Source organism: Antechinus flavipes, chromosome 4 (assembly GCF_016432865.1).
Source record: "Antechinus flavipes isolate AdamAnt ecotype Samford, QLD, Australia chromosome 4, AdamAnt_v2, whole genome shotgun sequence".
NCBI classification, from domain to species: domain Eukaryota; kingdom Metazoa; phylum Chordata; class Mammalia; order Dasyuromorphia; family Dasyuridae; genus Antechinus; species Antechinus flavipes.
This window is the reverse complement of record NC_067401.1, coordinates 119,857,862-119,870,670: the sequence shown is the minus strand read 5'-3', so window position 1 is coordinate 119,870,670 and position 12,809 is coordinate 119,857,862. Positions and strand designations below refer to the sequence as shown.

The window sequence follows — 12,809 nt, the reverse complement described above, 5'->3', positions numbered from 1 at the left end:
GAATGCCTCGGGCCATATTTTTCCCCACTCAACTTCCCAACTTGCTTATATTTTTGCTGAGGGTAACATCTGAAGTGTTTTCATTCCTTGAACACCCACAACTGACAGAGGAATTGGGCTAGATGATCTGAGACTAAAAATAAAGTGTGGGTAACACATGGAGAGATAACCTGGAGTTGCCTATATTCTATTACATGTGGCCATCCAAGAATACACCCATCAACCACCCTCCAAGGTCTCTGAAAAAGGAAGATGAGAGCTCAGAATATGGAAAAGTGGTTTTTCTTTTTCTTTCTTTTAATTTAAAATAAGGAAGGAAAGATGTATGAAATCCATCCTCCTCCCAGCTTTCCACTCCCTAAATACAGTGGTTTGTTCATGACTTTATAAGGAAGATATACAAGCAGCATAACCTGGATTTAGGCTCTGTGGGAGCCTGAGGCCAACTTGAATCTCTTTCCAACTTCAGAGTTCAGTTTGGATGTTGTTCAAAAGAAAAAAAGGAAAAAGAAAGGCCTATTTCTCAATGTCAGGGTGATCTTCCCTTTCCACGCCTCTCCTAATCACACCAGCAGTCTCCCATCTTCTTTCTAAAGGCAGGACATTTTGTTTCAGAATTCTGTTTATTTTTCTGGGGGCCAGGGAAAGAGAGGAGTTCTGTTTCCTTAACTCTAAAACAAGAAAATTGGAATTGACACAGTGGCAGCAATACTCTAAAGATCCCCAACTTTGAAAGACTTAAGAACTCTGATCAACACAAGGACCTGCCATAACTCTAAAGGACTCATAATGAAACATGTTAGTCACCTCCAGATAGACAACTGATAGACTAAATGTAGTTCAAAGCATGTTTTTTTCTTCTTTTCCTTTTTCTTTTTCTTTCTTTCTTTTTTTTTTTTTTTGAGGGGAAAGGCATGGAAACATAGCTAATGGGGAAAAATGTTTTCCATGACTATACATATTTGCAATGGATTTGTTTTTCTTGCCTTCTCAATGGATAAAGGGGTTGGGGGGAGGTGGATTTGGAACTGAAAATAAAGTGAAAATGAATTTAGAACTAGGAAAAAAATAAAGAAAATGAGGGGGTTGGGCTAGATGTTTTTCAAGGTCCCTTCTTTGCTCTAAAGCTTGTGATGTTATTCTGGATTTGGTTTCAGAAGCAGCACCCTCCTCCACATGTATAATTTCCCACCTGGAAGCTGTCCTCCCCTTGTCCCCCAATGCCATCTATCTCCTTGTTCTACTGCCTCTGCCTTTCCAACCCAATTCAATCTCCCCAGAATTTTTTTCTCCTAACTCAGTGTCTTCTACCCTGATAGCTGAAGAACTAGACAAGGGGTTTGCCAGTTAATGTGAAAATCCAGAAATACCCAAACATCTCTCATGTGGATTAAGAAAAACAGAATCATAGGATCAAAGATCTGGAAGAGACCTTAATCGGAGATTCTTGGAATCTTTGGATATATTTCAGGAGTCCATAAAATTGGATGGGGGAAATACATTTTTATTTCAATATAATTGATGAACTTTGCTATCCTATATCTTTTAAGCATTTAAAAAATACAATCCTGAGTAGGGGTTCATAGCTTCATGATACAAAGAAAGTTAGAACCTTTGACCCACCCCAACCTCTTTATTTTATGAAAAAGGAAACTAAAGTCCACAAGGATTAAGTGTCCAAAGCCACAAAGGTAAAGAGCTTGGAAGCAAAATTGCACATCTTCAGATTCCATACCCAGAAATTCTAGCTCACCTATATGTATTGTTCAATTATCTCAAGAAACTATTGTGATTAATCAAATGTCATTCATTTTCAAATACTACTAAACTCAGGCTTTTATATCTTTTCCACTCTCAAGCAACAGATGTTTATAGGGCTAATTAACTAGTGCCTGCAGTCCTAAAATTTTTAGAATTTTAATAGCATTGTATTTATTATAATTTGTTATAATAATTGTTATATGGGCTCCATGAATCTTTTTTTTTTACATTAATTACAGGGTCCTCATACTTGAAAAGAAGTTGGGAACTATTATCCCAGACCACTAGTTATTGGACCTTGACGGTACCTTAGAAAACCTCTATTTTGACTTTTTGATTTGGCATGGGGAAATGACTTATCCAAGATTATACAGTTAGTCTAGCAAAAAGCCACATTCATCCTGAAAAATTAATGTAATATTCCAATAGAGCAGTAATGAACTGAACCAGCTACACCCAGGGAAAGAACTCTGGGAGATGGCTATGAACCACTACATAGAATTCCCTATCCCTCTATTTTTGCCCCCCTGCATTTTTGATTTCCTTCACAGGCTAATTGTACACTATTTCAAAGTCCGACTCCTTTTATATAGTAAATTAACTATTTGGACATGTATGCATATATTGTATTTAACTTATACTTTAACATATTTAACATGTATTGGTCAACCTGCCATCTGGGGGAGGGGATGGGGGAAGGAGGGAAAAGTTGGAACAAAAGGTTTTGCAATTGTCAAAGCTGGAAAATTACCTATGCATATATCTTATAAATAAAAAGCTATAAAATAATAATAACAAATTAATGTAGTATGAGGTGGAAAATGATTCTCAGTCAGGTTTTCCAAGGCAAACCAGTTTAAACCATTATAGGTTTCAATTACCACTAAATCTGAACTTTTACTGATTATCAATAATGAGGAAGTGGGTTAAATTGCAGCAAGAAGAGATAAAGGGTTTTCTGTCACACCATTGATAACAATAACAATAGTAACAGTAATAATAACTAGTGTTTATATGGTGCTTTAAGGTTTGCAAAACAATTCAAAAATATTATTTCATTTGCAATAGTCAGAGCCAGATGCTATTATTATCCCCATTTTACAGATGAGGAAATTGAAGCTAAGTGACTTGCCCAGCATCACAGGGCTAATAAATATTTGAAGCCAGATTTAAACTCAGGTTATCCTGGCTCCACTGTACCACCTAGATGCCAATTAGGTTGTAAACTTCTTGAGGGTAGAGATGGTTTTTTTATGTGTAACTCTTAAAGTCTCCAGCACAGCACTCTGGTGCTGTTATTGAATTGAAACATTTGCAATTTTTGAAGTTAAAGAACTCTTGTGAGGAAGTTGCTGTGTAAGCTATTGCATGAATATTATTTCTGCCGACTAGATTGGGTTTAGTGGTGCATAGAAGCAAGGGAATATATTGTGTGACCTTAAATTGAGACCTCAAGACTCAAAAATTTAAATGGAAGGCATCATGGAGCCTTTGAAGGGAAGTTAAGGATTCCAAGATATGGGTCTTGAGAGGGAAGGCATTTCTGATATGGAAGAGACAGTCTGGACAAAGGCTACAGGAACCAGCAAGTAGGACAAGTTTAAGAGGAATGTAGAGATTTTTATTTGAATTCCAGGGAGGGAAAAAGTGGGAGTTGGGGGAGAAGGAGGATGAGGGAAGAAATGGAATCACCTGGACTGATAGAGGGGTCCTCAAACTTTTTAAATAGGGGGCCAGTTCACTGTCCCTCAGACTGTTGGAGGGCTGGACTATAGTAAAAACAAAAACTTTGTTTTGTGGGCCTTTAAATAAAGAAGCTTCATAGCCCTGGGTGAGGGGGATAAACATCCTCAACTGCTGCATCTGGCCCTCGGCTGTAGTTTGAAGATCCCTGGTAGAGGATGGAGGTCTTTAAATATCAAACAGAAGTTTGCATTTTCCCCTAAAAGCAGTAGGGAACTGTTGAAATTTTCTGAAGAAGAAAAGGGAAAAAATAAATAAAGCACAATTTGCCATTTGAGGAGCAAAAAATAATGTTATTCTGTGCCATATCATTAATCATCATCAGAAGTGAGATTAAGGAGTATTAACAAGCATATTTAGGGGCAAGATTGCCTTTCCTTATTTATGGTTAGAGCTGATTAAAAGGCATCATGGGGCACAGTAGAAAGAATACTGAATTGAGGAGTCAGAAGGAAAATTCACTAAGCTAAGTGACCAATCTTTCTGAGACAGAGTTTCTTCCTCTGTAAAATGCTGGGTGATAGTACTTATACCACCCACCACACAGAGTTGTTGTGAAGTAAAAGGAAATATAAACACTAGTTGTTATCATTGCAGCCTGGTGAGCACAGGCTGTATAAATAACCAACCCCCTCCCCCAACTAACAAGACTCATCTTCCTAATGCCAGGCCCCTGGGGGAGGTGCCAGGAATTAAGGCCCTGCTGGTCTCTCTGACCCCAGAAGTACAAACAGCACAGGTTCCTCACCTCATCCCACCCCCCTCCCTTTTATGGGGATGTTCCTTGTTAAGATTGGAAAGCAAACTGGAGGGAAGGGAGTAATAGGGGCTGGGGCAGGAAAATAACCACAATGCTAAGTAGAAGGCTAGAAATATAATTCAGACAAGGAGTGCCATTAATGCCCTCAGGTAGCTATAGACCAGGTCCACTCTCCAGGACTGCTTCCTATGCAAGGAAAGTGGGGACTGTATTTTTTGTGTCTCCTGGCACAGGATAAACATTTAATAAAGGTTTTTTGACTGACCCCCTCAGTTATTGTTGTTCCTCCTTCTAATTGTGCATATATATACATATATATATGATATGCACATATATATACATAGATATGTATAGCCAATGAAATACCTATAAAAGTGCTTTGCAAAACTCAAAACACTATAAATAAGTTATTATTTATATTGCAAACAAAATGGCCTAGTACCCATTATATATGAGTGTGCATATTTTTCATAGGACTTATAATTACATGGGTGTTGTTATTGTTCAATTGTGTTTGACTCTTTGTGACTCCATTTGGGGTTTTCTCGGCAGACACTGAAGTGATTTGCCATTTCCTTCTCCAGCTCATTTTACAAATGAGGATCTGAGGCAAATAGAGTAAAGAGACTTGCCCGGGATCACACAGCTAGTATCTGAGACTAGATTTGAACTTTTGGGTATTTTCCTGATCCCAGGGTCAGTGCTCAGTCCTCTTCACCACCAGGCTGCCCTGTAGTATAGGTAGTTCAAAATGAGGAACTTCCCCAATGCACAATACCTGTTCTGTGGTAGAGATGGAATTGAACCAGGACTCCTTGACTCAGAGAATAGCAGCTCTTACTAAGTCACACTATACCTCTACTTTATATTTACTTTATGTCTATTTCATATTTAATTATCTCTGAGAATTATTTTCCCTAATAGAATATAAGCACTCCAAGGGCAAGGACAGTTTAGTATGCAGTGGGTGTTTAATAATTTTTAAATGTCAAGGAATAATACATAAGAGATTACTTAAAGCAGCAGCAGCAACCTCCAGATGATGAGAATATTGCTCAGAGGCTACAACTGGTTTCTCCATATTCAAGACCAAGTGCTTGGGGATAAGATCATAGTATAAAGAAACCTGTGCTTTTCGATAGAAGCAAGACGGGATGCTGAGCAGTCTACTTTGCTCCCTTTGCCTTCCCATCCCAATGCAGACCAGGTCTCTTATTGGCATCCTTAGAGCAATAAAGTCCAACAAAATGGACCGTACGATACCTTTCCTCCCAACAGACAGACACTTACCACCCATGTGATGTTCAGCAAATGTCAATTGATCTCCCTAGGTCTCAATTTCATCATTTGTAAAATGACAAGGTCAAAAAAATGGCCTTGGAAGTCTCTTTTGGCCCTACACAGATGTTCCTATAATCACTTGTAAAGTTTTGAAGCTTTCAATAAAAAGGGGTAGGGAAACAAACATTCCACTCATTCCTAAAAAAAAGAAAGAAAAAAAAAAAAAAAAGAAAGAAACATTGACCTTAGAATAAATTCCTGGGGCAGGCAATAATATCTCCCAACAAATCCCTCATTAACTCCTAAGAGGCAAAGAACCACATTTTTTTTACCTGCAGAATGAAGGAAATCTACCTAAGGACAGGTAATCAAGCTCACCCTATGCTGTCTGCAGGGATGAAAGGCAGCTGATGGCCTTTATAGCCTGTGCTACAGTCATTCAGGAGAGACCTGTCATCCTCAACCTTCCTCTTTCCCCCCAACCATTTCAGTTAGGATACCTTTCCCATAGGGCCTAATTTTCCAGTGGTACAGACTGGAAAGCCCATTAGCCCTTTAATAACCTCCAAAGGCATGGAAGACAATATATGACAAACTGAATCACAATTGAATCCAGTACTTGGCCTCCAGCAAGGAGGCAGCTGGGGCTCAGAGGGCTTCCAGCCCTAAGGGACCGCAGAGCACACAGTGACTCCTTGTTCCATATCACACACCTTCTGATGGAAAATGCATAAAAGAGACCAGTTTTACCATATGAGGCTCTGGGAACCTCTTGGGACAACCGCAAGAGCAAGAAGGGCAGGTCAGTCACTAAGCCATGTGCAAATGAGGAGGAAGGAAGGTGGAGGGTTAACAGGGAAGGAACTGCACCAGCTGTCTCCAAAGGAACATTAATTAAGGGGGCTGAGCTTAGTCATTTGCCTTGCATTGCAAGTAAATATTCTCCAAAGAGCCCAGACACTCACCCAGTTGTCTTTTTCCCATTGCCCTGTGGACTGGTGCAGGGAAGCAATGTGGAAAGAATAGCTGCCGTTTACATAGCACTTCAAGGTTTACAGAGATCTTTACAAATATCTGATTTGATCTTCACAACAATGCTGTGCTATTATTATCCCCCCTTTACAAATAAGAAAACTGAGGCAGGCAAGTGTCTGAGGTTGTATTTGAATTCAAGTCTTCGTGAAGCCATCATTCTCACCACTGAACCACCTATCTGACTAGCTTTGAGTCTCCTGCCTGAGTACCTATCTCCCTTAGGAGGTAAGGAAGAACAAAGTGCAGGGAAGGAAGGTACAATTTCAACAGAGCCTACAATGCCAGATGATTTAGATAAACCTTTTCCAGTTCTAAATTTAACCCATGGCATAGAATTGACAGCTCTGAGTTTATATAAAGATTCAGTCTTGAAGGCCTCTGGAGAATTAATATTTGGCCAATTCCCTCACTCAAGGCATAATCTGGGAACATCAGAATTTTGGTTAGTTTGCCTAGGAAATCAATACACACACACACACACACACACACACACACACACACATCCTCAAACTAAGAAGTTTTTGACCTCAAGGATCTTTTATCTTCTCTTGGGGGAAGGAAGGTGAATATAACATATAAACAAGTAATAACTAAGCATATATGAAGTAATGAAGGAAAGACTGAAACTAGGTGATGCAGTGGCTAGAGTGTAGGACCTGGAGTCAGGAAGACTCATCTTCCTGAGTTCAAATCTGATTTCAGACACTTCCTAGCTCTAGGTGAGTCACTTAATCACCCTATTTGCCTCAATTTTCTCATTTGTAAAATGAACTGAAGAAGCAAATGGCAAACTACTCTGGAGTTTTTGCCAAGAAAACCTGAAATGAGGTCATGAAGAGTTAGACAAGACTGAAACTACCAAACCCAAAAAATGTCAAGAAGCAAAGAACACTAATAATTTATCAGGAAAGAACTAAGGTAGGAGTTAACATTTAAGCTATATTTTGAAGCAAGCTAGGAATTATATAAAGCTGATATTTTAGATTATGGAGAGTGGAGGGGAAATCACTATCAGAATGTAGTTTATGAGTTGAGCACTATAGAAAAAGTAAAAGGACTTCCAGCTTCCATGCAAGCACATAGGCTAACAATACATCAAGTAGAGGATAGGTATTATATATGGGCAAAAAAATACTGGTTGTATGACCTGGACACATGTCTATCTGAGCCTATTAATATTCAAAACAAATTCTCCTTTCTTCTCTAGAAAGCTTCTACCTTCCAAGGAAGGAAATAAATATTAAGCATCTATAGGCTCTAGATGTGTGTCCAGGTCATACAATTAGTATGAGTCCAAGGCTCAACTTAAAACCACATTCTTTCTGACTCAGAGCCTAGTTTTCTACTTACTCGGCCTCTCGTCTCACTCTTTTGTGAATATTATCTCATTTGATCCTCACAACAATGGTGGGAGATAGGTGCTTTTATTGTTGAGGAAACTGATAAAAACAGAGAGTTCTTAAAATAGAACTAAATATAATACCTCAGGTGAATTCTGATTAAGACAGAGAATATAGGGATGTTCCTAGAAGTTATATTACTCTTAATGCAGCCCAATGTGAATTAGCTTGCAATTCACTTAAAAGAAAAATGCCTTTCTCAGAACAACTGTTGAATTCTTCACTATTTGATACTCGTGAAATTGACTTTTATACCCAAGTACAACATTTTATATTCATCTCTACAGAATTTTAGTAGATTCTTAGTAGATTCCATTCAATGCCCTGGCCTATTAAAATCCTCTTAGATCTCGACTATAATCTACTTTCTTAACTATCTCTTCCAACTTGGTGTCATATTCAGATCTGATGAATTTATCACCTATTGTTTTATCTAAGTCATTGACAAAAATATTAAGCCAGTACAGGATCAAGCACAGATCCTAGGCTACTCTATTAGAAACTATTAACAATCCATTTTTGAGTCCAGCCTTCCAAATGGTTCTAATTTACCTGACTGTATTATAATCTAATCCATACCTCTTCATTTCCTCCACAAAAATGATACTTCATCAAATATTTTGTTAAAATGTAGGCAAAGTAGCCCTATCGTGCCCTCATGTATTGGTGAGATCTATCACGAGTCTAGTTCTTCCACATGAAAGAGATAATCCTTAATACCCTTTGGTTCAGATTCCAGCTTGGTCCAGGAATTCCTTCTTCCTTTTCCCTGCAGGAGCTTTGATCCAGGCTCCAAAAGATCCTTCTCTTTCTCTGGAACTCCTCCATTATCCTCTGTCTCTGCTACCACCACTCCACAGCTGCCTGGCTCAAATTCCTAGAGGTTCCCAACTTGGCCCAGCAGCTCTGAGATGCTCTTCTCCTGCTCCTTCTGTCTGCTGCCTGCCATCTCTAGGGCCATCTGGTTCCCTCCTCTCCTGGGGCCACATGGTTACCGGATACATATGTTTCCCTGGAGGGACTATAGAGCCACCAAGACTTCCTTCAGAGCACTGGCTTCTCTCTGGCTGCCATGACTCTGGTCTTTTTCCATCAATTTTTCTGTTCTCTTTTGGAAACCACAAGTGCAAGTGTATGACTAGCCACGGCACTCATCCTCAAAAGTGACAGGTTGATTTTAGAAAAACATGGAAAGACTTGCATGAAATAATGCAGAGTAAAATGAGCAGAACCAAGAGAATGTTGTATATAGTAACAGCAATATTGTTCAAAGAATAACTGTGAACAACTAAGCTATTTTGAGTATTATAAATATTCAAATCAACTACAAAAAAATCTATGAAGATGCTGTCCACCTCCAGAAAAAGAACTGATAAATATAAGTATGCATAGTATGGTTTTGTGTGTGTGTGTGTGCATGTGTATGTGTGTGTGAGAGAGAGACAGAGGCAGAGAGGGAGAGAGGGAGGGAGGGAAAAGACAGAGAGATGACGGCCTTCTATAGTACAGGATGGAAAGGGAGAGAAACGGTTCAGAATTTAAAATGTAATTTCAAAAATTAAATTAAATTAATTTTAAACTGGTTTCAAATCTTAGTTTTGCTACTTACTCCCTTTGAAGGCCTCAATTTCCTCAGCTATAAAATGACAATTTTAAATTACATGATCTTCCTTCCAGCTTTTAATAAATGATTTTATATTTATACTATAGGAAAACATTTTCTAGGTCAGAACAAAGCCTCATCCTTTAACCTTCTTAACCTTGAACAGGTCTCCTTGGCCCACTCTCCATATTCTTTCACTCATAAAATAGGGCTTAATAAATAATACCTATGGTTAGTCTGAGAATCAAATGATATAATGTAAGTAAAGGGCTTTACAAAATCCTACATGGTAGCTATCATTGTGACTTGTTGTTATGAAGATATTGGGACCTCAAAAGGTCCCAGAATGCTGTTTTCTGGAGATTCATTTTTTAAAGACCTACTCTGTATAAAACTCTATGATAGTCACTGAAAATACAAAGATGAAAAATGCACAATCCCTGCTGTTAGAGAGCTTACAGTCTCCTGGGAAGGATATACTTTATCCACAAGGAAATGTTACGGTACAAGATGGAATATGATGAGGCAAAGAGAATGAGAAGACAAAAATGTTCTTAGAAAATCTGAGGAAAGAGAAAACATTCTTACCTAAGAGAATCCTTAAAGATTTCCTGGAGCAGGTGAGACCTGAGCCGAGACCTAAAGGAAGGGAAGCAAAAAAGAAAAAGGAGTGAATTCCAAGCATGATGGAGAGGAAGAAAGAGGGAAGACTGAACAAAGGCAGAGTCAGCTCCCTAGAAGCATTCAGGTATTTTTACCTGTCAGCAGGAAGATGTTAAAAAAAAAAAAAAAATGACACTTCAGTCCCCTTTAGTTTAATGATTCAGCACCCTCCTGTGGATGGTACAGTATAAAGGGAATATGTTAAAAAACAAAAGCCCACACAGGGACCCCACTCCTTGAAATCTGAACAGGCCACCTGCTTGTTTACAGACATGAGTTTAAGTGTGCTCTCACTGGAAGTGATGAGTTCTTTATAACTGCAAGAGAAGGCTTCAGCCCCATCCCTTCTGGGTCAGATGCTATTTTCATCAAGAAAGTGTTCAAACTAAAGAAATGGGCTTTCTTGACATATCATCCTTTTCCCCTGAACAAAGGGTTCTTGACTTGGAAAGGAGAGATATGCTAGAAAAGGAGGAAATCTATTTTGCCACTGTCCCATCACTTCATTTAGATAGAACACAGTCAATTTCTCTTCCAGGCTTTAACCAATTCCATCCATCACAATAGGGGCTGTGATGGGGTATATGGAGAAAAGGATGCAAAATTGGAGCAAGGAGGGAGGCCGTCTTATAAAAAGCTGACATTTTGATAGTAACTGAAGAGCATGCAAATTAGAAGTAAAAACAAAATATGAAAATACCATAGATTGTTTTTATTCACCCACTCATACACATTTTGTTTTGGGGTAGTAACCCTGCCCACAATAAACAAAGAAAAGATAGAGTTGATTCAGGAAAAAAGGAATGAAATTGGTTCTTGGGTTCTAGATCATCATTCTCGATCTATTTTTATGCCATGGGTCCCTTTGGTATTAGTTGGGTGAATTATGCAAACCTCTCCTCAGACTATAGTTAAATTCATAAAAATAAAATGCATAGCATTGTGAAAGAAAACAATTATATTGAGATATAATTATCGGCCTTTTTTTTTTTTTAAACAAAAAACAAGTCCACAGACTCCAGGTTAATAAACCTTGCTCTAGAGTGTACTGAGACCCCTTGTATCACAGAGAAAAAGGAATGAATGAAAAAGGGGGAGAGGATAAAGGAGGGTGGATGGAGAAAAAAAGGACAAAACTAACAAACCAGGCAAGAAGTCGGAAGGTTGGAACACTGAGATTCCACCCTCCTGGGAATGAGCTCTGAGTCCCTGGGAAAGAGATGGAGATGAAAGGGGGGCACAGCTGGGGAAAAACAGGCCATGAGAACAGAGCCCCAATTGTTCCCTAGGACAGGCTCTGCAATCCACCAGGAGAACCCAGCCGGCAGTGCGGCTTTTGTGTTTTAATGTAATTAAGGGCCCAGTGAGGGGCAAACTGTTTGGAATCCTTTAACTCCATGTCATTAGGACTGAGCAATACAGCAAAGAAGCTCCGAGCTTTAACTTAGGCCTGGGAAGGGGTTTGGGGAGCAGCTTATCCTACTCTGAAAAGTAGAGGGAACTGGCAAAAAAGAATGCCCTCCTTCTGGGGAGGTTGATGGGAAAAGGAAACACCCCCTCTTCTCCCTAAGGAGGCATTTCCCTGATGCCCTGCCAGCTGCCCTGTGACCCTCTATAACACTCCTGCTAACTGTCAAGGAGAAGGGTTGCTGAGGCAGCAGAGATGTGAAGCAAGAGAGCCATAGTTAATTGGGGAGGGAAAAAATGCTGCTCCCTCATTCCTTCTCAGCCTCTCATCTTCCTTTTTCCCTGCCTCCCTCCTTATAGCCTTCTAAGTTTGTGTTCCTACATTCAGTAGCTCTACAGAGTCCCTCACTTCCTCACCCCTTAAGCCAAAAGCAACAAGGAAGCATGGAGAATTATAATTAACAAGTGCAACTCAGATTCCCGAGAGCCACTGAATGTTCCCCCACCGGCAGCCAGAGGTCCTTCAGGGGGTCTGTTCTTAGCAATTCAAAAAGAATTAGCCTGATGAGCACCTGCAGTTCTAAAGTCATCGACCTCTTCCTGCAATATAGGAGCCTAAAACCAGAGGGATATCCAACCCTCTTTAAATGTTAGATAAGAAAATAGAGGTCCAGAGGAAAATCGACTTGCTTAGGGTCATATGGGTAGTAATCTGGAAGAGGGGATTGGAGTGGGGCGGGGAGGGGGGAGATAGGTGGTCCAAGTTTGACTAGAATAGAAAGGAGTTATGGCAGACTAGCACACTACCATAGAGATCAGCTTGACCTGTTTTTGCTTTTGAGAGAGGGACTAGTGCAGCTCTCTCCCCAGGAGAAGATTCAATATGGGTCAATATCTAAAGCTCTGGGCAAGGGTTTCTTGCAGCTATTCAATAAAGTAATATTATATCCCTTTTTGTTCACCTTAAAGGCATTTTGCTTTTGTTTTTTAATACTGTCCAAGATTTTCATTCAAATCTTGATTCTCTCCATCTCCTCCTTTGTTCTTGTACAGGAGGTACTTAAATTCTTTTGTCTCTGGCAATCTCATGAATCTCTTCTCAGAATGATGATTTTAAATACATAAAATAAAAACTATACTATTACAAAGGAAAACA

At 39.3% G+C, this 12,809-nt stretch overlaps 1 long non-coding RNA gene across 1 annotated transcript in view; it reads right to left on the bottom strand.

Annotated features, from left to right (window-relative positions):
• Positions 1–5,560: 5,560 nt before the first annotated feature.
• The window catches only part of LOC127560006 (uncharacterized), a 40,683-nt gene continuing 33,434 nt past the window's right edge, over positions 5,561–12,809 (bottom strand). Inside the window, exons 2-3 of the long non-coding RNA XR_007953247.1 lie at positions 10,172–10,222; positions 5,561–5,743 (exon numbers count right to left, since the gene is read on the bottom strand). This is a non-coding gene — a long non-coding RNA (uncharacterized LOC127560006). The remainder of the gene's footprint in view (positions 5,744–10,171; positions 10,223–12,809) is intronic.